Genomic DNA, 25,320 nt, shown 5'->3' on the forward strand with positions numbered 1-25,320 from the left:
GTCTCTGTCCACGCTGTGCACGGAACTGCTCGTCGGAACGAAAGCTACGGTTTCGCTTGTTTCGGCGCACGATGCCGGTTCGAGTGGCAAGCACAGACGCTGATTACTTACAGGACATGGGAACACATTCATTAGCTACGATATCGCCGGCTTTCGTTCCTATTCATGTGCGCTGTATTACTCTGCTGTGTTCGCGGGCAGGCGTTTAGCGGAAAGAAAGCTGTTACTTTGTAAAAAAAATTCTCCTTTCGACGCTTGCACAATTCTGCAATACAAGAATGGTCAGCAATTCTGCGCGACGACGATAATAATAATAAAAAAAACTGGCTTTTAAAGCTACTGCAGCACGTCGTGACCGAAAGTCCCAAGTATGCGAAGCTTGCCTGCCTTTCTCGCGATGCTAGTGTAGTTCCATTTTGCTTGCTTGTTAATTTATTTTCACACTGTCAATCGCCCGGAGGCCTTACACCAGAAAACGTTAAACTCGAGTACGTTCCCTTCGTGAGCACAAACCTTGGCGTCACAAACAGCAGTGGTTACGGCCACGTGATGCGGCGCGAGTTGCCACACACGACGATCGACTCGTCTTTACGAACCTATCATAAAAATAAGGGGAGTTTTACGTGCCAAAACCACTTTCTGACGTGAGACTCTCCAGTGTGCCTTAAATAGACTGGATGACAGGCCATTTACGGAAGCGAAGATCTTGGGAGCCTGGCCTCACAGTTCATTGGCCCAGAAAGCAGTTCGAGCGCTTTTTCGCTACCTGAGGGCAACAGACTTGAGTGCCCGACTATAGACATCCTACACCTAAGTTCTTTCTCTTCCTCTGAGTCTTTCACTCCCCATTCCCCTCCCCACGTGTAGGGTAGCAAACTGGACTCAGTCTGGTTAACCTCCCTGCCTTTCCGTCTTCCCTTCTCTCTCTCTCCCCCACCTTCTGATTATGAGGCACGCCGTAGTGAGGGACTCCGGAAATTTTGACCACCTGGGTTCCTTTAACGTGCACCTAAACATAAGTACACGGGTGTTTTCGCCCCCACCGAAATGCGGCCGCCGAGGCCGGGATTCGATCCCGCGGCCTTGTGCTTAGCAGCCCAACACCATAGCCACCAAGCAACCACGGCGGGTTAGAAAGCTATCATAGAATAAGCTTTTCTGTTACACAGGCGCAAAGGGAGAAGCCTCCGGCCTATAGCAAGGTCGTGTTAGCCGAGTGCTTGTTTTCGTGGCGAAGTTTTCTTGTTGAATTAGCCAACGATTTGCTTCAGTCCTTTCCACCGTCTTATCTTCCCTTGCACGCGTTCAGTTATATTGAGGGGTTTGTTTTTTTGTTCCTTGCATTGTGAACGATGTAGCTTGTGAACGGTGTAGCGCGTAAATATAAACATTTGCAGTCGCGGTGGCCTAACCGCAATGGAGTTGCGCTGCTAAGCTTGAGGTCGCAGGCTCGATCCCGGCCACGGCGGCGGCATTTCGATGGGTACCGAACATGTAAAGGTAGTTTGTAAGACAACTCCGAGTCCTTCGCATTAGTGGCGCCTGACATTCGTATGGGCTGGGTACGAGGACGTGCTCATTGAGGGACCGCGTGTCAAAACAATAAAACACGAAAACGAGGGAGCTTTAGGCAAAAAAAAAAAATGCTTCAAGCGGAGTCGCGGAACAGATCGCCATAGCCCTGGCCTTGACCGTCCCCTCGCGCACCAACGTTTTCACCGACTCACGAGGAGCCATCAAAGCTTTCGAATCGGGTAACCTAGCCCACGAGGCTGCCTCCATTCTGGAAAAGAGAACAAACCCTGGCACTCACTTCATCTCTTGGTTTCCCGCGGGCGTGTGCGGGTGTTCATCAGAACATACCTAACCTCAGCGAGCTTGCCCATGACCGTGCGCGAGATCTAACGCGCCGCGGCGGCATGGAGACCTTATGGGGACAGGATGAAATCTAGCAGAACGATCCGCTCCCTACTTTTCATGAGATAACATCTCACTATCGGCTTAGCAGAAGGGCCTATCCTCTTCCTCACCCGAAGTTAGATAGGTCTCAGTCAGTTTTACTTAGAATGCTCCAGACGGGCTCATTCCCTTCGCTGGGCTTTCTCAGCCGTATCTACACAGACGTCGATTCAAGCTGTCCGGACTGTAATGAGATCTATTGTTCCTTAGCGCACATGCTCTGGCAATGCCCCGCGTTACCTAACGGCCCTCTCTCCAGCGAAGCCGACTGGGGAGAGGCACTCCGGAGCCCATCGCTCCAGACACAACTAGAGGCAATCCAGAGGGTCCGAGAAAGGGCGGAACATCACGGTGTTCCTGCCCCGACTTGGACGCGGCCAGCGGCTTCCGCGGGTCCCTGATAGGGGCCTCCGCTGAAGCTCCTCAGGATCAAATAAAGTTCATTGTCTGTCTGTCGTTCTGTCTGTCGTTCTGTCTGTCTGTCTGTCTGTCTGTCTGTCTGTCTGCCTGTCTGTCTGTCTGTCTGTCTGTCTGTCTGTCTGTCTGTCTGTCTGTCTGTCTGTCTGTTGTTCTGTCTGTCTGTCTGTCTGTCTGTCTGTCTGTCTGTCTGTCTGTCTGTCTGTCTGTCTGTCTGTCTGTCTGTCTGTCTGTCGTTCTGTCTGCCTGTCTGTCTGTCATTCTGTCTGTCGTTCTGTCTGTCTGTCTGTCTGTCTGTCTGTCTGTCTGTCTGTCTGTCTGTCTGTCTGTCTGTCTGTCTGTCGTTCTGTCTGTCGTTCTGTCTGTCTGTCTGTCTGTCTGTCTGTCTGTCTGTCTGTCTGTCTGTCTGTCTGTCTGTCTGTCTGTCTGTCTGTCTGTCGTTCTGTCTGTCTGTCTGTCTGTCTGTCTGTCTGTCTGTCTGTCTGTCGTTCTGTCTGTCTGTCTGTCTGTCTGTCGTTCTGTCTGTCGTTCTGTCTGTCTGTCTGTCTGTCTGTCTGTCTGTCTGTCGTTCTGTCTGTCTGTCTGTCTGTCGTTCTGTCTGTCTGTCTGTCTGTCTGTCTGTCTGTCTGTCTGTCTGTCTGTCGTTCTGTCTGTCTGTCTGTCTGTCTGTCGTTCTGTCTGTCGTTCTGTCTGTCTGTCTGTCTGTCTGTCTGTCTGTCTGTCGTTCTGTCTGTCTGTCTGTCTGTCGTTCTGTCTGTCTGTCTGTCTGTCTGTCTGTCTGTCTGTCTGTCTGTCTGTCTGTCGTTCTGTCTGTCTGTCTGTCTGTCTGTCTGTCTGTCTGTCTGTCTGTCTGTCTGTCGTTCTGTCTGTCTGTCTGTCTGTCTGTCGTTCTGTCTGTCTGTCGTTCTGTCTGTCGTTCTGTCTGCCTCTCTGTCTGTCTGTCTGTCTGTCTGTCTGTCTGTCTGTCTGTCTGTCTGTCTGTCTGTCTGTCTGTCTGTCTGTCTGTCTGTCTGTATGTCTGTCTGTCTGTCTGTCTGTCGTTCTGTCTGTCTGTCTGTCGTTCTGTCTGTCTGTCGTTCTGTCTGTCTGTCTGTCGTTCTGTCTGTCTGTCTGTCTGTCTGTCTGTCTGTCTGTCTGTCTGTCTGTCTGTCTGTCTGTCTGTCTGTCTGTCTGTCTGTCTGTCTGTCTGTCTGTCGTGCTGTCTGTCTGTCTGTCTGTCTGTCTGTCTGTCTGTCTGTCTGTCTGTCTGTCGTGCTGTCTGTCTGTCTGTCTGTCTGTCTGTCTGCCTGTCTGTCTGTCTGTCTGTCTGTCGTTCTGTCTGTCGTTCTGTCTGTCGTTCTGTCTGTCTGTCTGTCTGTCTGTCGTTCTGTCTGTCGTTCTGTCTGTCTGTCTGTCTGTCTGTCTGTCTGTCTGTCTGTCTGTCTGTCTGTCTGTCTGTCTGTCTGTCTGTCTGTCTGTCTGTCGTTCTGTCTGTCTGTCTGTCTGTCTGTCTGTCTGTCTGTCTGTCTGTCTGTCTGTCTGTCTGTCTGTCGCAATAATGGAAGGCGACAAAAATGATTATATCGGGACTTTCTCGCACGCGCATATCGGCGCGAGGAATGCAGTCTGCATGAAATGAGAGAGTAAAAATTTATTTCGAGAATGAGCGCGAAAGAGTTCCATCTTGTTGGAAATAAAGGTATATTCAAATATTCATATCTTCGCCCATGCAGTGCGGGCAGCTCCGTTAGTCCGGAAAGCCGTTGGCGTTGCTTCCCGTGCCTGGTTCACCAGCTTGCGGTGATCTTCCAGGTCTGAGGCTGCCAGGTCTGAGGCCTCCCACGATTCTTCAAAGTGCTCTTCCGCTTCTCCCTGGTTTTCTATGGATACGAAAGGGTTCAAGGAGAGCGATATATTATTATTATTATTATTATTATTATTATTATTATTATTATTATTATTATTATTATTATTATTATTATTATTATTATCTGTTTTGAACACATATACACAGTTTACAGGAAAGGGAAAGCGACGAGCAGGCTGGCAACTGCCACCGGAAGGAGCACAACCACTGCCTACTTTTCTGAAGGGAGGTGACAGCAACAAAGAAATGGAAGATAGGAAGGAGGGGAGGAGAGAGGAAAGGAAGAGCAACAGGACAAATCTAAAGACTAACGTAGAACACAGTACACTACGCACGTTGTTCTGCAGAGTTTCGACTCTGCAGCCGGAATTAAAGTGACGCCGCGTCGAACAGCCTCCACAATTATCAATCACATCCATGGCTAGTTCGCTATGCAGCTATTTGTGTGCTCCACGATGAGACGCCAAGTACAGCTGCACGCAATCATGGTTTTACCGGTAGTCGGTTCACAATATTCACTACAAGGTGTTTGAACCCGCCACCTCCCATCTACGAAGAAGCGTTAGAACACAGTACAGATCACACACAGTAGGGCCGGTCACTGAAGCGACATAGAAAGGCGGCAGGAAATAATGCAGTCCATCTTTGTTCCTGTTTTTTCACGCTCTCAGTGCCACAGTAACTTCTACATCAAAACAGTTAGTCCGCCAGTCAATGTCAAACACCGGCACACAATGGCATGCATAGTATGCAGGGCCGACATTTCTCGAGATTCATCGTTTTCAGAACTGCTATCAGTGGGTCTTGCTGCGAATTCGCGCGCTCGGCAGCTATGCATTCATCTTCCTGGGTACTGCGATGCTATTCCAGTCTGCCTGAAAATTCGCCAGTTTCACCGATATAACTTTGTGAATCCGAGTCGAGTGAGTACTGAGGCGTCGATCTAAAACACTGCGACCCAACAGCGTTTCCACGAGGTCGTTTCTGGCTGGCCCTGTGAATAGCACGTCTGCTTGCGGACGAAGCTGCTGAGCCACGCTGCTTTACCGAATGCAGCATAGGGCTGAATTTTCCTTCTTCGAGTTAATTCTATTTTCGTCACCTTTGAATCCACGTGCCACTAAGTAGTTGTACCGCAGCTTCTTTGTTTGCTGGGCGGTACTGAGTATGCATCTGATGCTGTGGAAAAGTGAGTGAGGGCTGAATCGAGCTCTTGCGCATTATCGAAATATGTAAGACAAAGGGACCCGATGGAAACGAATACGATGGCACAGGCGCTGTCGCAACGAGTCCGTAACGAAACAGAACACTATCGAAACAACTACATGAATCACGGATCATGTACATTTTTTTTTTTGGCTAAGATGTCGGGATAGCTGGCCCTTTCTCTGACCAAATTTCCCTTGTTGCATAGCCGATAAAAGTAAAGGGCCAGGTGCGTGACTTCAATCGAAATTTATTCCATGCGTGGCAAAAGTGGCGCGCAGGGAGCAAACATCGGGCACATGTATAGACTACGGGAGTTACCAATATACATTACCTTTAAAACATCTCACAAGAAATAATATGTTGTGATGAAAACAACCGCAAAGACGCCACTGAATGAGGTGTATGCTTCCAGTATAAGCAAGCGAGAGGGCAAACAACAAGAAGGTATACGTTGGGCCAGCGCCTGTCACGAACTCCCAGCAATTAAAGAAAGAAAGAAAGAAAGAAAGAAAGAAAGAAAGAAAGAAAGAAAGAAAGAAAGAAAGAAAGACGACGGGCGGAACGGCAAAATTGTAAGAGGCTGACAACGAGAAACACTTGCTTCACCGCTTAGTTGATCAGCGCAAGGTTAAGCATGCTTTTATATATTTATTTATTTATTCGCTCTCCTGACTCGTTGTCAGAACTCCACGCCTCCTCGTTATCTGCAAGCGCATAGCAAAGGTGCGCGCCCTATAGAAACAAGGCAGAAAGCTTTATTCCAGCTGGGAACAAATTTAGTCATCTCGTTTTCCGCGCGTTCAACACTCGTCGCACACTCATAGAGACAAGAAAGGGCAGTGAAACGAGGAAAAAAAGAAAAAGAAAATCCCGTAATACGCTAATTTATTTGCACGGCCGCAGCTTCACAATCCACGTCAGCAAAGCGGCCTATGCACACAGCGTTGTCAGCACGCTGACAGGCATGGTTATAGCTGAACTGCCGCTAATTAACGTGTGCTTGAAATTAATGGGACGGACTCCCCAGAGGAGGGGTATCCCCCCATTCCTTTCTTCTCTCTTCTACACTTGCCCATCGCGAGCGCACTAATCACGATGTCGACGGAACTAGGTTTTCTACGGGACGTCGCCTCCTTCCCCCAGTGTTAATTTACTGATCTTCTCGAGCCACGCCTTCACGCGTTTTTGCACAATCGGCAATCTGCGCACATGCTCGCGCAGAAGAATATGTCGGACTTCGCCGCGTGTAAGAAACGATGGTAACTAGGCGAAGACAGCGGGGGCGGCATTTCCGCAGAATACTTTACTGCAGTTCATGGGGCCGCTGCCGGCTCGAGAGCGTTGCGTTTACATGACGGCAATGGCGCGGGAAAGCGAGGACGAGGCGAAGAGGCAGAAATACCGCTCAAACAAGGACAGCCGGGTCTGCTTGTTAATTAAACTTTGGGGTTTTACGCGCCATAAGCACCGACATGAGTGCAAGGCGCGCCGTGGCGGGGGGATCCGGATTAACGTTGACCACCTGAGGTTCTTTAACCTGCACCCAATGCACGGTACGCGATTATTTCTGGACTCCACCCCCACGGGAATGCGGCTGCCGCAACTGGGATCGATCCCGTGACCTCCAGCTTAATAGCAGCGCAACGTCATAGCCAGTGGGCGGGTCGGGTCTGTCTGCGCATGATGAAATTGTGATCATGTAAACGTATTTAAACTCCGTATATACACAGAGAAAAAGAGAAATCGAGTAGCAATTCTCTCCCGAAAGGCACGCCACGCCCACGCCCACTCGCTTGAGCAGGAGAGGAAGAAAGGGAAAGTTAACAGAGAGGCACACCACAACGCATCACGTCACACACAGAGTACGAGAGTGCCGTAGTAGACGAATTACAGGCCAGCTTTGTGAACCTCGTATCGAATGGAAACTCGCCCTTTCGAAACTAGAAGGTCATTGAGAGCAGTTTTCGGAAGATCAACCTGCTGGAACTTGCTCAGCAGCACAGAGCGACAGATGTTGAAAGTTGGGTATTCTAAAAGCAAGTGCACAAGCGTTTCGCTGTTTTTTTTTTTCCATAAGCAGGGCATGCCATTAAGGCGGTCATGCCTTAATGCGCCTGATGCTTAATCTGAGAAAAATGTGCGGTGGATTAAAGTACGGCCAGAGATTGTTGCAGGGTATTGTTTCTTGACTTTCATCCGGATGTGAGTGTTGTAGGTCGGCGGAAAAGCAGTCAAGCGTTATCGAAATTTCATAAGTGTCGTCAGCGAATTAAGTGTCAGGTTATGGTTGTGTGCAGAAGTAGCAAGAACATTGGCCGTCTCGTTTCTTCAGATGCCAGCGTCTGATGGTATCTACTGAAGCATCAATGTTCTTTCCTGATATGTGATGAATCTAGCGGGAACCACGCATACTAAGCAGTAGAACCAGAGGTGACGGGAGAAATATGAATAATCCAGTCTCATTGCTTTGCCCGTCGTCTTATCTTTGACGCTGGAATAATCAGAATTGTATAACCACGGTCATATATATATATATATATATATATATATATATATATATATATATATATATATATATATATAAACGAGAAGAAAGGGGTTAACCGAGGGGCCCGATTTTTGTTAGTCATATCATGAGAAGCCAACAAACACTGACACCAACGACAACATAGGGGAAATTACTGGTGCTTAATAAATGAAATGAAGAAATGATAAATAATTGGAAATTAAAGTGGATGAAAAAAGAACTTGCCGAAGGTGGGAACCGAACCCACAACCATCGCATTTCCATTTATTTATCATTTCTTCATTCCATTTATTAAGCACCAGTAATTTCCCCTATGTTGTCCTTGGTGTCAGTGTTTGTTGGCTTCTCATGATATATATATATATATATATATATATATATATATATATTGTGGGGTTCTCACCCGAGCTCTTGGGACAAAGGAGCGACAACACAGTAGTGCAAACAATCACAAGGGCATTTATTGCACCTTTCATAGGCCGATGCTTGCTAGCGGAGTTGCTATCCACAAAACATCCGACTCACCGCGTCCCGATAGCGAGCGAATAATGTTCGCCCCATGCTGGGCCTGGTCGTTCGCGCGTGCGGTCACGCGGACGGTGGCGCGTTCGAACGATCGTATTCGTCCATTCCGGTATAGGCCTCGCGAGACGGGTCTCGCAGAAGCACGGATCGGCGCAAGCGCGGAACGTCCGCGCCGCTTGCCGATCCAGAGCCAAAGAGGAAGAGCCTTCTCCTTTTTGCGCCCAAGTAACCCCGCCGGTAGGTGGCGTTAGCAGAGCCAAACTCGCGCCATCTCTCGTACTACCTTGCAAGCATACCGACCGCTGCCGTAAAACCACGCGGCGAAGCCGGATTAGAGGAGACGGGAGCTATGCGGGAAAACAACATATCAGGGGACGCGAACAAAGTAAATTAATTTAAAGTAAATTAATTTATTTGAAAAGAAAATTCGGTGCCTTTCGGTCTGGGTGGGTATTGAAGCCAGGCCTCCGGGGTGCGAGACGAGCACGCTTCCCCGATGCCACAGCGGCTCCACGGTTCTGGCTGATCTAAAGGTGTGCCTCGTGCGTGCGTCATTGCACACGTCACGTCGCATCCATCTGGCTGACTAAACGTGTGGCGTACTGCGTGCGTCATGGGGCACGTGACGGCGCAGCCAATGTGGAGGAGGTGGCGCCACCTAGTGAGTGTATAAAACGAGCGCGTTCATGACGTTGCGAGGCGGAAAAATGGTATAATGCTTTCGCGTTCCCACTCGCAACCAGTTTTGAGTGTCTCTGCCGGATTTTCTAATTTTATGATGAGTTTTCTTTGACTCTGTGATGTCCTGTGGTGATTTGGGATGTATTTCCGTTTTACTCACGTGGCAAGGAACAGCCGGTGCCACCTTGTCGTGGCACAAATTCCTTGTGGAGCCATTTCTATTGAAGAAAAGAAAAAGCGCAACGAGGCGCGTACTGCCAGGCAAAGGAATGCAGTATAGTGAAATGCAACGCAAGAGCGCATACCCGCAATGCACCACAACTAGGCTATCCGAGAGGGGGGGAGGGGGGAGGAGTTGGTGGGCTAGCCTTGGAGGTTTGGAGGTAAGGGCGTTCGTGGTGCTGGCAGCGAGAAGAGCGCGCCTGTGCGGCTCAGCGTGGTGGCGCGCGCTTATTGGCCGCGATTGAGCTGGCAGGGCGCGCAATGCGGTCTATGCAGCATGCCGCACGGGCCGAATCGCGTGATGGATGAGCTCGACGCGGAGAAATGATGGCACCAAGTGGGGACGCTAATTGACGGCGCTCCTATTGCTCTTGTCGCGGGCGACGAATTCGTGGCCGGCGAACGCTGGAATGTCTGCCGTCTTTTCTCTTTCATTCGCGTTGCCTACTGGAGCTTGAGAGGAATAGGCAGCCTCACATGAGCTGACTGCCCAGGGAGGTGAGAATGCAGGTGGCAAAGTTGCTGACGGCCATTCTTGAGCTTCGTCGTTTCGAGATGGACGAGCTCTGAGGTTTGTAGTTTTCCTCATCGTGCATTGAAGTTTTAAGATTTCTTTTTTTCTTTAGTTTGTTCGTGGTTATTTGCTTTGGACAAAGCCCGCCCGTCTTCTTTAAGACATAGCTAGTGCACGATGCCGCAACGCTGACCATCCGCTAAACAGAAGCTTTGGCTGTTGATTGCCACAGCTTTAGCTGCTGAAAAGGTAAATGCTCAAGTCAGCTAAAGCAAGACATAACAGCTAAATCTGCTAAAATTACAGCATATATGCGAAATAGGTATGCTGTTTATTCGCACCTTTGAGGCTTGACGTTCATCCTGCCACTCGTGAAATAAAAATCACACATAATGCAGAATCACGAAGGTGACTTCGAGTAACTACAGGAGGCAATGTAGCATTCCGAATTTCCGAGACATCGCCCGCCGCCCTCCATGGGAGACCACGTTGCTCAGCTCTGCAATCCAGCAGGCCGAAGATATGCCGCTAGTGCCCAAGGGCTCGAGGCCGTCATCTATAAGAAGGGAGGCCAAGGTCTCATAAATCTACTGCAGTACAATAAAGTTCATTCCTCCTCCTCCACGAAGGGCCACAGTTATGGAATGCACCCAGAAATATTATTGCTCTGAAAGACTTGCTGAACCGTGATGTGCTGACATATTAACATATTTTAACCGTTTATATTACGACCAGCTGTTGAGCCCAGCGTTTTAAATTTGAAAGGCGGCCTCGCAACATTTTTCATATTCAAGCTTCAATGCACGTCAGCACTATACTATGACGGCGTGGTCGCGCAATTTTTATGAACGTTAGTTTTAATTCCTGAAAGCCAAGATAATTTTCATTGGGAGAGCCACTTCTATTTCTCCATTCGATTTGCCTTTCATCGTTGACTTCCATGCCGCCGCACCAGCATTACACCACAGGGATTAATCAGGCCCCACCCGTCTGATATATAGGAGGATGCCGACATGGACTGTCGTCGCACCGAAAGTCAGTCAAGGATTTGTTGACCTTTTTACGTGGCAGTAGCCTATTAGAAAGGCTATAATGATCCCATTCCGTCCCTTTTCATTTTTTTTCACGCTTTTATTTTTGGTACCGCGCTTCTTTCCGTCTTTACTTCCCCTTTACCTTCCCATAGTAAGGGGTAGCAAACAGGAGGTTTGAACCCTGGTTAACCTCCCTGCCTTTTTCTCATTTGCATCTCTCTCTCTCTCTCCAACATGAAATCGAAGGAAGATAAACATTACAAAATACAATACGGACCCTGATCACCCTTTTCAATAGGTGACGAATATATATGAGATGAGCAAAAAAAGAAAAAAAGGTTTGGAAGTTTCACCAAAGGGCGAAACTGCCGAACTGCATTGAAAGATGTATAAGTTTCAGTGTTGTGAACCTCTATACCTCTGCCTATATACCTTTATTCGAACGCCGTTCCTAATACGGCGTTCGAAGAACACGCGGGGGCGACATGTTGGCGCGACACAGCACGCGAGGCAACTGCTGTTCTGTAGCAGAAACAGCGTCTTAGCAGCTGCCAGGCGTCTCACAACGATGGTTGGATGAGGAGCACCGCCACCGGCGGTGCAGGCCTCGTACCTCAATAGTGCACGAGATGAGACCAAATGAGATCAGCAGAACTGTCCGCGTTTGTAGCTAGGAGTGTCTCGGCCACATCGGAGCGCCGCCGCGCGCGTTCGAGCGCGGCCGTGGAAGTGTACACTGTCCGTTCTGCTCAGGCCTCCATGTAGTGCACCACGGTGCGGTATGCACACTGCATGCTGCTCAGCAGGAACGCATCTAGTGTTTGCGCGCACAACGCCCGTGCCAACAATGGGAGGCAGAACGCTGCCCATGTCTCCGCTGCGGACTCCGTTTGAAAGAACGTGCGTCCACTAATTGGCTTCCTCGCCCTTGCAGCAAAATTCACTGCGCGTCTCTGAGGAGCTTCATAACCTCCACGCGCGGACTGTGCCCGTGCGCCTTCGATAGCTTGACAATACGACAACGGAGGCGCCGATGGCGCGAACGCGCCTCGAGCGTTAATATAATTGTTATGTCAATAATACAATAAAAAAAAACTTGATTTAACGTCGCTGTGGAGCATTCATACATAATCTCGGTTGTATTGACTCGCTCCTTCCGCTGTGCTCGCGAACTATTGTCACTTCGACCTAGTCAATCTTTCCCCCCTCCCCCTTCCCTGTGTACACACACACACACACACACACACACACACACACACACACACACACACACACACACACACACACACACACACACACACACACACACACACACACACACACACACACACACACACACACACACACACACACACACACACACACGTCTTTTTCTCTCAAAACAGTGTTTATTGCAGGGGCGAGCGATGACTCTATTATTATGGCTTATGTACGAGAACGGGACACATTTATCGTAAACAACAATGCGCGTCTCTTCCGAAGTAATTGTTAGCGAAACTGCCTACCTCAAGATGTACTATAGCCGCAGTTCCCCGGTTCTCATTCTTAGTAAATCTGCAGCTTCTGCTGGACTGCACTTACCTGTGATTAGTGCTCGTACAACAAGGCGCTGCATACACGCTGTTGTTGTGTACGGCCCTAAACAATTTTGCGGAACAAATGCAGGTGAGTGAGAAGCTTTCTTTTAATGCAGGTAGCTAACATAAATAGATTTCACCGCAATATAACGCACATCACTAGCTTGCCAGCTTAAAGCTGCCGACCTTTCCGTAAGAGAGGATGAGCCAAAATGAGCCACATATTTACAACACGAAATGAGCCACATATTTTACAACACAACAAAAGTAAGAACAGAGAAGGGAAAAAATACACTAAATTTTAAGCCGCATTTGGTGGGCTCTTAATTGATAGCATGAAACGAGTAAGCGGGAAGTGGAGAATTTCCCGCTCCTTGTCTCCCTTTGGGACTGCCATGTACCGGTACACACATGTCAACCCACGCAGCACCTGCTGACTGTTTAGAGCCGGATGTGGGGCGTCGGTTTCGCCACTAAATGGGAGAACCTCAGCCCCAACTTTTACGGCGTACGGCTCTGTTTCCTGTGTTAGCCTATGCGCTTGTTAAACTGCGCGGCATTCAGTCCAGGTGTAATGGATGCTATTCGAGTTTTACCGAATGTGAAAACTTTGTGGGCGCAGAATGTATCTCGAGCAGGCGAGTCCTTAAGCGAATATGCAATGCCCAAATCGCGCCCACGTGCAACGGAGTCTCGAAGCAGTAGACACCGTCCTCGATGACAGTAAACCCGCCGTGGTTGCTCAGTGGCTATGGTGTTGGGCTGCTGAGCACGAGGTCGCGGGATCGAATCCCGGCCACGGCGGCCGCATTTCGATGGGGGCGAAATGCGAAAACACCCGTGTGCTTAGATTTAGGTGCACGTTAAAGAACCCCAGGTGGTCAAAATTTCCGGAGTCCTCCACTACGGCGTGCCTCATAATCAGAAAGTGGTTTTGGCACGTAAAACCCCAAATATTATTATTATTATTATCGATGACAGTAGTATTGTAACAGAACCCATTCCATCTATTTCATCTTTCAGCTATTTCATCTCTTTGGTCAAGCGAATAGACAAGATAAATAGAGGCTATGCGAGACTATAGGAAGCATCCAGGGGGGAAAGGTTGCTCGCATAGAACAAAGAGTACAGAGTAAATCCTGCGGCTTCCTTCCTTCGCACTAATATCAACGCTATAATTTGAAAACGAGCCCACCGACATTATCTGCTCTCGCGTTGCAACTTAAGAGCAGAAAGCTTTGCAGACGATTTCCCCCTGAGCGTGATTTCGCGCGTAGCAGCTGGACCGACTTTCGCAGGTGAGATAGAAATACTCAACAAAATGAGGCGGGAAGTCGCTTTGCCAACTCGCCCTATCTTTATTCATCTCGCGCCTGGAAGTTGAGCTTGTTTACGACAGCCTTTTACGCGCTCACAAGGCACCGATAAAATGCGTGCATTCCTGCCGGGTTATGCGTTTAAGGCCTCCATAGCTCGATCGGGGGCATGTGACTCGAACAGCTCAGCGTCGTTGTCTGGAATGACGTTGCGCCACGTTTTCGCAGTCGACGTAAAAAGGGTCGTTGGAAGCGCCGTTTGCACGTGCGACGCAGTCATGGGATTTCTTTCAGCGTTTCGCACGACACGTCAGTCGACGAACCTTTGCACGTGATTTCGTGAGCACAGGTGTCAGCTGCGCTGTATACGAGTGCGCTTTTGTTGGCGCGAAAACCGACGCTCTCGCAGGACGAGTTGCTCCTCTCTCTCTCTCTCTCTCTCTCTCTCTCTCTCTCTCTCTCTCTCTCTCTCTCGGCATCGCGACAGATTCCTCATTTTGCAGCGTGTGATTTAAGTGCCTGTTTTGCTTTTCCTGTCGTGTATATGCCACTACACGGCTGACAAATTTTGTGTGAATACGCCATTTTAGCTGTCACCGTATTGCCCACATGCACCGGCGAGTAAAAAAATAACACTCCTTCTTGCTGTACCGGAATCAACTATGCTCTGAGGATATTCAGTATCGGGCAGCTGGAACGTTCGGGATGGAGTGTGTTTTGAACGGCAGGTCGGCTTTTCTTCCCTTTCCTTTCCTTTTTGTTTTCTTTTCTGTGAAAGCAGGTTGCAGAGAAGACCGACTGCGGCGAATCTTGTCCAGCGCTGTGGAAACTACTCAACTAGCAGTTCCTCTTTTCTTTGTTATACATAGCCATGGCGGCATCGAAGGTGTGCCGTAATGACCCTTTAGAGCACTGCTCTAGAACTGCGCCCCAAGGATTCGTGATATTTGTGCACGAAATTTTCTTTCTGTAATCATTATGATTGCCAGAATAATCAGCTAGTTTACCTTTTAACGAAATGGTGTTTCCTTGCTAACTCTCTCACGAACTTCAAGTCAAGATGTGTACCAGAACTTATTCATCGCTGGCATTCGCATGAATCAGTAAGAAAAGCTAAAAAAAATGTGCCAGAGGCAGGTTTTCAGCGTCGTGACAGTTTTGCTGCACTTTTGAATTAGTGCAACTATTGAAATTTTGGCCCTTGCATTCCTTTCTAGTTAGGAATTCATCTCATGCATCGCGAAGCTGTTGAGATATTTGCACGCACTTTCTTCACGTTTTTCCTTGTTCTCCTTTTGAGCCAGTCACGTTATCACTTCATAAATATCCAATGACACTCCGCGACCAGCACACATTCGAATCGCTGTTGTTCGCCAGCTTGATACAGTCGAATTACGTAGTGATTTGAGAATGCCTTTCCCGCTCGTAGCTTTTGTGCGCGCCCTAAATAATGCAGTGCTAGATATTCTTTTTGCTTACTATTTTCGTCTGAACACGTGTCCAGGCTTTACGTAGAACTGGATGCTACGTGTTTTCCAAAGTCACATAAATATTCACTCACTTTTGGGTTGTGTACTGAGGGCAAATTTTCCAAAGTCACATAAATATTCACTCACTTTTGGGTTGTGTACTGAGGGCAAAAAAACATTGACTTTACTTCGCTTTATTACCGTGACGACACCGTTCGCGGTATTACATAGGTGGTGGTTAGCACATGCATAGGGCAAAGAAAACAGGTGATTAAGGTAAATTACAAGTGGTAACAGCTTCCATAAATGCGTAATGACGTGTGACGGCGCCAACATCGCAGTGAAGGTCGCTCCATGGGCTTTAGCTGGGCGAATAAAAAAGAAAACGAAGCTTGAAACGAGACGGTTCGGGTGCGAGGACGAACAACTTGCTGTCAATGGCTAGTGCGCTTGGATATGCGTGAAGGCGGCATGACGTAAGGCAGGTTATTAAGCGGCTCTAAAAGAATTCTTCAATAAGAGAGAGCGCAATGCCAAGAGGAAAAACAAGAACCGTCGAGCCCATTTTTGCTTCTAACAATGAAATGCAAATGTCATACGAATACGAAGATTAGGTGAACTTAGTCGCACGATTCCAGACCCATTCAAGTGCATTGATATATGTTTATAGTGCGGGTTCTAGGTAGCAGCGGCGCATCAAGTTGAGGTTTGACAAATTATTAAGGCGAAAACCTTAAATGGCTCATGCCCCGATAGTCTGCAAAACGCGAAGTGCGCTGCAGAAAGTCGTGTGAGCTCGCCTCGCGCAAACACGCGCTCGTGCCACTGCTTGCGCGTTCGTCGTGGTCGTCTTCTTCCACAGCTGGCTCGGATGCCGCTCATATTGCCAAAAGAGGTAAAGTTAATTAAGAAAGGGGTAATTCAGGCACTCGAACATCCGACCTTCGGTGGGAGTCGAACCCTCGAGCTTTGGTGTTAAGGCGAAGTAAGGCGCGGTTAATTAATATAGAGTTAATTAAGGCATTCGTGTCGAATCCACGGCATATGTTGTTGATTAAGACAAAGTTAATTGAGGCACAGTTAATTAATGTAGCATCAATTAGGGCACTCATACCCACGACCTTAGGCGGGAGAAAACAAGTAATAAGAAGTAAAAACGCATTCGACCGAGAATACAAAGTAATTTTTTGAATCTCTCCTGAGCGCGCAGGCTTTCGCCTTCACCCTCTTTGACGTATGCTAAAGTGACTAAATTTTTTTTGTACACGAGTAATTTGACGGATTGCGGTGAAATGATGAATCCAAATGTTTTATTTGCTGACGGAATTATACGTTAGTCACAGCCATGTTACAGGAAAGGTTGTGGGACGGCTTTGTGCCCACATAATTATACTTTAGCACCGTAAGCAAAGAGATAGATGGGGGGTAGGGGGGGGGGGTACGACGGCGGGAAAAGGAAACGAGTTTGCCTTTCTTGGGGCTCAGAGTCATTTGCCATCGCCTGAACCAGTCTCGTACGTTATAAGTATGATGTTTGGCAGATAAGTTAATGACGGCATGGTAAATCACGCAGTCGTCAGCGAACATGATAGATGTAGCAGAAGATGGGTAGTGTATTTTAGGAAGAGAAGCGGTCCCAAGACAGACCTCAAAAGGACGCCAGAAGTTACAGGAAGAGGATTGGAAAAATGGCTCGTGAAAAAAAAATATATATCCAGGAACGATTTGTTACGACTCCTTCTGTCCACATTGCTATGGTAGTACCTAAGTTGAACTCCAGACAATTTCAGTAGTAAATAGTGATGAGGCACTCTATCAAGTGCTTTAGAGTCCTCTAATGAGAGGCATGTCACCAGTTTGAAGATTATTATCAAGGTTAATATGCAGGTCATGAAGGAAAGGCCCCTTACGAAGACTGCGAAAAAGTTTTGTGCGGTGAATGATATTTACGCAGGCTTAGAAGTTAATGATCATTTTAGACATTGAAATAGTCTTCAATCTATAGCACTAGGAAGAAAGAAGGAACCGAAGCGCTACATCGTGATGGCTCCAGTATTTCTGCTGCCACTCGTTTCTCAATGCTTTCACGAGTTCGAAACTAGACGCAGCGACAGAGTTGACAGTCCCTCAAAAGGCATTTCAAGCATCATCGTAGTGCCAGTCATTTGTGTACCAGTCATCACGGCAGTTACCCAAAAGTCTTCAATTAAAAGCTTTACTGACAGCATACGTAGCATGTCGCAGCATGTTTACCGTGGAACAAGGTTGTCTATAAGAGCGAGAAAAAAAATGTGTGGAAGAAAGAGGCTGTCGGTGTTAAACGTGTTCCCTTTTGCATAGAGTTTCCCGTCACTCACGAATGGACGAAGGGGCGTCGGTATACTCGCTGGCCCTTCCTCATGTCCGCACAAATAGCTTTTCCTCCGTCGCCTAATTGTTTTTCTACGACGAGCGGCGTCCTTTGTAGTGTCATTCCTGGCACCGCGAACACACGCGGCTTCCTTCCCCACATTTATTGCCCTTCGTTATTTACGTCGGCTATGACCGAGTCTGCGCAAACGCTGCCGATACATCCTCATCGGCGTCGCGTGGCGGTTCCCTTAGTGATCGCCGAGGCCGAATTCTGTGGCGTCGTTGCCTTCATTAGAAGTAGCCGCTCTGATGGATGCGACGGAGTAGTATGGCCTCCCAGTGAGCGGTGTGCACTTTCATTATTTTCTTCTGCCGCTGCTGCTTGGTTTTACGAATGGCCTCGACATTTCGCGTGTCGCGGCCCGGCGTATATATGCCGGCGAGATAGTATTATCAACTAACCGTGACTAGGCATTTTCCGGCACTCTTCTGACAATCAACGCTCGACAGTTGTCGTGTTGCAACGTCCGGCCTTCCGTAGCAGCCTCCCGGCATTAAAATGGCCGCCAACTGCGACCGGAAGGTCTCATTTAGCCGTTCTGCTGCGTTCCTGACCCAGTTGAGTGTACTTCAAGGCCCCCCTGTCTTGTTAGTGCCCTTTGGTTCTGCTGATTGGCTGCTTCATTACGGCCTGTCAGCGATCCAACCTTTACACACTTCCGGGCACTGCCTTGGCCGTGTCTTTGCGACCTTCATCCCAATTCGGCAGGATGCGCCCAGCAGCATCTGCAACACGTGACTGGCTTTTGCAAAATAAATAATGAGAGCCTTATCTCGAAAAAGCTTGGGAAAACACTATATACGCTTGGGCCATAAGCAATTTATTCAGCCGTGCCGACCACTTATCTCAAGTCTCGGGTTGCCATACGAAGGTGATTCTTACAACTGCCGTTGCTGTTCAAGCAGTATTGACCCGCCGTGGTTGCTCAGTGGCTATGGCGTTGGGCTGCTGAGCACGAGGTCGCGGGATCGAATCCCGGCCACGGCGGTCGCATTTCGATGGGGGCGAAATGCGAAAACACCCGTGTACTTAGATTTAGGTGCACGTTAAGGAACCCCAGGTGGTCGGAATTTCCGGAGTCCTCCACTACGGCGTGCCTCAAAATCAGAAAGTGGTTTTGGCATGTAAAACCCCATAATATAATAAGCAGTATTGGCGCTGTATTGCAGCGGACGGGGTGTAGATGCGCTTAGGAAAGAGGGCGAACGATGGTTCTTGTTAGGAGTGCGTGTGTTTCCGCACGCAGAGCCCATAGTCTTGACACCGTCATTCACTCTATATATAGTCTGTCGCACGTTTTGGCTTCTGTTGGAGTACGTGTCAGGATGCTTAGATGAACTACAGATTTCTGCTGGATTGGCTCTTGTCCATTCAGTTCCATTCGAAGGACGCGTTTGCCTTCGCTTGCTTTGGTGGATCCCTCAGCTATTCTTGTGGCTGTTTCCCTTTTGCAGAGAAAAGAATTCCTTTAATATGTTCTTTATTATGGTTGACGTTTTTTGTTTTGTTTTTTTCATATGCGATACGTGCATTGACACTGCCTTATTGCTGTAGCGCATTCCTTACATTACTCGCTTAATTTACCATTCTGGAGGAGTCGTCATCAGTTGCACTACATATTTTATCTCGATCAGCGAATCAGTCCACTTGCTCGTGCAAGTTGAGATCGCGTACTGCACAGTAAGCGCACATCACTCGTATCACAGGGACGGAATCCCTTATATCTGCATGTTTCTGCAACGGGTTTTTCCCGTTTGCTTTCGGTGTATGTTGCACGAATGCGTGCGCTGTGCGTAGGGTTCACTGGTCGGCTGGATTTCATTTGAAATGTCATCGTCAAGTGATCGCCTTCATAGGATGAGCTGCTAGCACACCTCTCCTGTGTTCATGAAACGCCCTTAACTCTCTCTGGCCGTCATTGTGGGGGACACTGTTCATCTAGAATAACTGGATGGCGAATGGCTGCAATAAATATTGCTTGCTCCTTCTTTCTCCTCCTTCCTTCCCTCCTCCTCCTCCTCCTCCTGCTCCTCCTCTGTATTCTTTCTTTCTTCCTTTTCTTTTCTTTTATTGAACACGAAGAGCGAACAAGATCATTGCATTTACGAGGAATGGGCATCGCCTTTATTGTCACCGCATTATTCACAGTTGTACAGCGAAGTCGATCCTGCTACCAAATTTTCCTCCTGGGGCTTGACGCACTGCACGTAAATATCGAACGCAGCTTCTACATTAGCGCTGCAAAAACGTGGTAAACAGGACCGTATGCTGTGACGTCACAGCCTTAGTTAACGGAACTAAGACGTATACGGACGCACGAGAGGACGTAGCCCGCACATCACGTCGCCGTTGCACACCAGCACTGTCAATGTCCTCTTATGTGTCCTTGGTGGTATATACCGCCGGTTGAAGAAATGCTCTTTTGTGCTCAGAGAACCGCCCCGTCTGTCAGCTACCTGGCAGCTTCTGCAGACGTCAGCGTCCCCGTCCATCCCCCTGCGCAGGGAAGGAGCGAAGCGGCATTGTTTCCCACCGCAGGGTTCTTCTCATGATGTAGGTCAGCTCGTGCTGTACGCCACCTACGCGTCCTCCTCGCGTTCTGTTTTCTGGGCACGCGCTGCTCTGCAGCACAATGCGGTGCCCACGGGCGAGACGGCGGCGACACACTGCGGCGCCCCGTCAGACATTTAAATGTATATGTATACAGGCTCGGCATCCTGCGCGCGACCCACATATGCAACGCTGTGCGTCTCACTTAGTCGGCACGGAGGGCACTTTGTGTTTCAATGCCATTGCCCGCCTAACTAGCCCTAATTAATTAGGCCGCGAGGAAAGAGAACGCTCAAGGAGTGGGTTCCCGTTTCAATTTAAAGGGCAGGGCGTGGCCACCCTTTAGGGAGCTTTAAAGAAGCTGTAGCCGTCTTGCTAAAGTATACGTATGATTATCTCTTCACCTGGCCTGCGTGATGCATGTCGGCTAGAGATACTGACGGCAACTGTAGTCGATAAATTATTTGGAAAGACACAAGTAACGAAGTTTCGTTCACTTTTTTCTAGTCAGCATGTGGAATGGTGGCTATAGAGAGTCTCTCAACTATTATGCGCCAAGATTTAAAAACATGCAAATGCCACGTAGCTGGACAGAATCAAGGTAATGTTGTTTGCCGTCGCTTGGAGATACTCAGATTATTTTTTGCATTCCCCTTAATCGCGTTATTAGCCATAATTAATTGATCAAATTCTCAAATATTATAATTGTGGGAAAAGTGTCAATGAGAACATTGTAGAGCAACATGAAAAACTCCCGATAGAAGCTTTCTGTTGCTCAATATGTGCTACATAAAAGTGTTTTTCCGAAAGTGAAAGAAGCGCGGGAATACACGCAAAAATGCCGCGTGGCAATTTCTTAGTGTTGTGAGTGCGTGGATCTTAATAAAATGTTTTGCTTCCTCTCCCAACCACTCTGGATGGCATGCGGTATTTTGAGTGTGCATTTTGCACGTGAATCTCCATGAAAGACTCGCACCCTGCCTTATGCAGGGCGCGGGCGGTGACCCCTCGACTTTTCCAAGCCCGTGCGTATCCTAACATTGCGATTCTTCACGCCATATACACTGAAAGGTATCCCAGTGCGGACTGTCCTGCCTGTGAACTAACGGCAACGTTGGACCATGTGCTGTGGGAGTCTGAAGCCATCGGCTCCGCCTTCAGCGAGGATACGTGGGCTGCGCTTTTGGGCAGCCCCGAATTCCACGACCAAAGCCTGGCCGTCTAGAGTGCCCACGATCGGGCCGTCAAGCTCGGCTTCTCGGTCCCTATACGTGGGACTAGCCGAGTGGCGTGGGGTCTGCCCTGCGTCTTCTCTGAACCGAAATAAAATTTTCACTCACTCACTCACTCACTCACTCACTCACTCACTCACTCACTCACTCACTCACTCACTCACTCACTCACTCACTCACTCACTCACTCACTCACTCACTCACTCACCATGAAAGGTGGCGTTTAGCACCAGGTTGCAGTTTGGTTGTTTGAGAGAGAGAGAAGAGAAAGAAAGAAACTGTAGGTGGTATTTGTAGTCGCATCATTGTCTAAGCCATGCGCCAAGTCGAATAATGAAATGGTTGTCGTTTCCATCGTTGCATTGCTCTAATGTTACGGAGGAAACTCCGCAGATAAGTACCGCACTTCCCTCTACGTGATGTGTTCGGAACTCTCCGTAGCTGGAATTAGCGTTCGCTCCTTATCAGCAACGTGGATGGCAGCAAAGCGACAAAGAAACTCCCGAGGGTTGCCGGTTGGTTCCCGAATACGTACGGATTGTTCTGCAGGGTGGTGCGAACAGGCGATCTGCTTTCGGTCCAACTCGCGTGCGCCGAAGATTATGGGCCTTGGCATCGCCGTGGGTTCTATCATCCTCGGACCGAAATTCGGTCCATGCGCGGCCAAGGTCTCTGCGGTGACGCGATAACCCACGTGACAAGGCTGCCGGAAGCAGGCAGCGTGTACACGCATATGCAGCGTCAACATTGCTCGCGCGGCATCCGGCTCCAGCTCCAAAGGTGTGCCCCTGTTAAAATGGCGCGCCATTTGTCACCGGATAAGAGGAACAGGTTAGCCTGCCTTTCGAAGCTGAAACAGACTCTTCCGCGAAAGGAACAAGCAAAACTTCACCGACAAAAGAGGCGCGCGGCGTTTTCCGCAACGACGGGGTGACGGCAGTTAGCACTCGGCACATATAGTATGATAGGCTGTGTGTACTGTTTCTCGATGCCGGCATTAGTCTTGGGAATACAAATGCCCCCCCCCCCCCCCCCCCCCCCCGCGCTGGCACGTACAACACGCGCGCGCGTTCGGATTTCAGCGGCTCGGTCGAGCAAAAACGATTCTTCCAAAGTCGGGAAACAAAAAAGAGATGAGAAAGATGCCGTTCGAATGCTGATTTGGACGAATAACTTATTTATCGCAACGGCTCGCTGCACTTAGGGAGCCCTGCAGCCGCGCCATTCAGATAGACACATCTTCTTGCGGCGTTTAATTTATATGTCACGTACCGCGCGTTATAAATAGCCCTGATGCCTGCAGCAGCGCGGCCGGGTCCCTTTGTGGCCTGCAGATGGGCCCGCGCCGACGCTGCTTGCAAAGAGATTTCGTGAGTCTCCGTCGGGCTGCTGTTTCTGCGTGTGTTGCTGCTGCTGCTGCTATTTGTATACAGCCACTTAGCGTCCACGTGGACTGCGATTCCCAGCGGCGTGTGCAATTGCAATGCGCTCTGCAGCAGCCGAAAATTACGAGTGATTGGGAGCAGATTACAAGTCTGGCCGCGCGCTTATCGCAGTCGGTGAGGCGCGCTCGGAGGTGCGAGAAAATAAAGACGGGCGTCCTAAGTGGCGGCGTGTGTCCTCGGCGGTTACGCTTGTCTTGTTCGTTGACCTTCGGGTTGTTGCTGCTCTTGCTGCGAATCATGTATGCACGTGTTGCGCGCCCTCTCAAGAATTCGTCACTGTGTACACTTACGCGAACTCTGGGCGCCCGATGACTTGCGGGAAGGCGATCGCTGGAGGCGTCTTTTGCCCGCATGATGTAGCTCGCCTTGAAGCTATAACAGGCACCCAATAGAACGGCATCTTCAAATCTTTGGTTAATCGCGCGTGAATGCACAGCTTCTCAGATTTGAGGCCGTGTTTGTGAGCTTTTCGGCTGAAGAAGAAAAAGAGATACAAGCAAAAGACGAAACTTGCCGATTTTTGTAACGAAGGAAATGCACAAAAGTTGGGAATCGCTATATAGCTTTAGTGCAGGAAATTGCTTGAAGTCGTTAAAGCCATATAATATCCTCGCCGATTTAGTGAGGTTGTGTACAATTTCGCTGTAAGAAAGAAAGGGAAAAAAGGAAAAGGAAGGTGATTTTGCCAACTATTTGTGCGCCGTGGCGCGTGCGCGTTTCAGAACCGTATTTTGCGAAGGGTGGATTTCCTGGTCAAACTTTTGTTCGCGTGAACTAGCTGCTCGGCTTGTGAGCTTTCGGAGCGCGTTACATGTTTGTGCGATTGCAGTGAGAATTTAAATGAGTAGCTGAGGCTGGTTAGCCGCATACATCTTGAACTGTGGCCTCCTAATTCTTTAATTTTTGCTAAGATAAATCAAGAAATTTCGCGCGATGGAACGGGAACTATTCGCGAGTCCAACTAAATGCTCGGCCCCGGCGGCCGCACCAAGAACCAGCCGATCTATAGTTTCAGCCGCAGGTGCCCACATTACAGCGAGTGCTTCAACGTTGTTAAATCGTCGTGATGCCACCGTGGACAATCCCGAAAAATAAAGCAAAAAAAAGAGAGACGGAAGTCGAAAGAATTTTGCTGTGTACCATCATGGGTGTGTCGTCGCGGTCGATTCATCGTTTTCTGAAAGTAGCAGACGATACGCAACGAGGAGCAACATGGATATATAAGAAACTTGCGCATTGGGAAAAAGGCGACTGGCAATATGGCGGTTTGTTTGAAACACTTCACTCGGGTCGACTTTTGTATTCTCGGCAAGTAGACCATTGCTTACTTTTCAAATATTTTAACTATGTTGCTGGCGTTTCAAATCGCGCAGTGTACTTTGTTTAGGCAGGCGCTTTATTAAATTAGTGACGTACGCTTAAGCTTCATTTGGTTGGATTAGTTTAGTTTTCCGCCCCAGCGTTAGCATTATTCGTGCTTTAAGAGCAAGAATATTATCCCTAATGTATACGTTTGTTCGCAGGCTACCTATAGCTCGGAGGGTCTGAGGTTGATCCTGACACTTACTATGCCGCGAGGCCGACATATTGTTTTGATGGCATGCTTTACTTTAGCGGTGTAAGCAGAAGATGCTGTTTTATCATTCAGCCCGGTAAGTTTTCAGTTTTTTCGCAAGTAATTTAGAAGCAACTGCAGCGCTCGTTCCAGATTTGGAGCGTTCGGCCTGGCCACGGTGCGGCTAATTTGCTTTCGGAAACTGTGCACACAGCAAAATTCCATTACAACTGGTTCGATTCGTTTCCAAGTCATGCATTTACACTAATACAAGTGACATTGCTCAAAAGAAAACCCTCGTTAAATTTCGGAAACCTACTGCAAGAAACGCAACTTGGTCCGATTATTTGTTATTTACTTCTCACGTTTCACCTGGGTTTGAGAATTCCTGCAGGCAATGGGCATCTACTGTGCTCCCAAGCCTGGACTCTACCTCGAACATTGCGTACTGCGAGCACAACAAGCGCGAGTCATCAGAGGCAGGCTACCTTATCACACGGATCAGCTAACTATAAAGAGAAAGCTGCACCCGGCTCACAAACGTAACTCTCATTTGTCTTTATCCCAAGATACACTGACCAGGTAACTTCACAGTTTTTAGTTTCGTACTATCAGTGCACAATATAAGCGTTTGCCTTCTGACAGCACCACAGACATTATTGCCTATATATAGTGGGATGCTATGCATGTGATATACAGCAACGCGAGTCAAAGTGCGGAGTTGCCTATGAAGGTCGAAAACTGTCCAGTATATAATACACGTAGCAGTAGAACAACGCCGTGAACAAGTGCTTGCACCTTTCGGAGGTCCGCTATGCACCAACGCTTC

The 25,320-nt window shown here is 48.6% G+C and overlaps 1 protein-coding gene and 1 long non-coding RNA gene across 2 annotated transcripts in view; one reads left to right on the plus strand and one right to left on the minus strand.

Moving 5' to 3' along the window:
* LOC135903923 (RWD domain-containing protein 2A) overlaps positions 1 to 25,320 on the plus strand; it is a 481,045-nt gene that overhangs the window by 5,274 nt on the left and 450,451 nt on the right. The window lies entirely within an intron of this gene.
* Positions 3,992 to 23,349, minus strand: LOC135903922 (uncharacterized). The gene is made up of 3 exons (XR_010564960.1): positions 23,227 to 23,349; positions 22,027 to 22,279; positions 3,992 to 4,235 (listed from the first exon to the last, which is right to left on the minus strand). It is a non-coding gene; the product is annotated as an uncharacterized lncRNA (long non-coding RNA).

Source organism: Dermacentor albipictus, chromosome 3, assembly GCF_038994185.2.
Source record: "Dermacentor albipictus isolate Rhodes 1998 colony chromosome 3, USDA_Dalb.pri_finalv2, whole genome shotgun sequence".
Classification (NCBI taxonomy): domain Eukaryota; kingdom Metazoa; phylum Arthropoda; class Arachnida; order Ixodida; family Ixodidae; genus Dermacentor; species Dermacentor albipictus.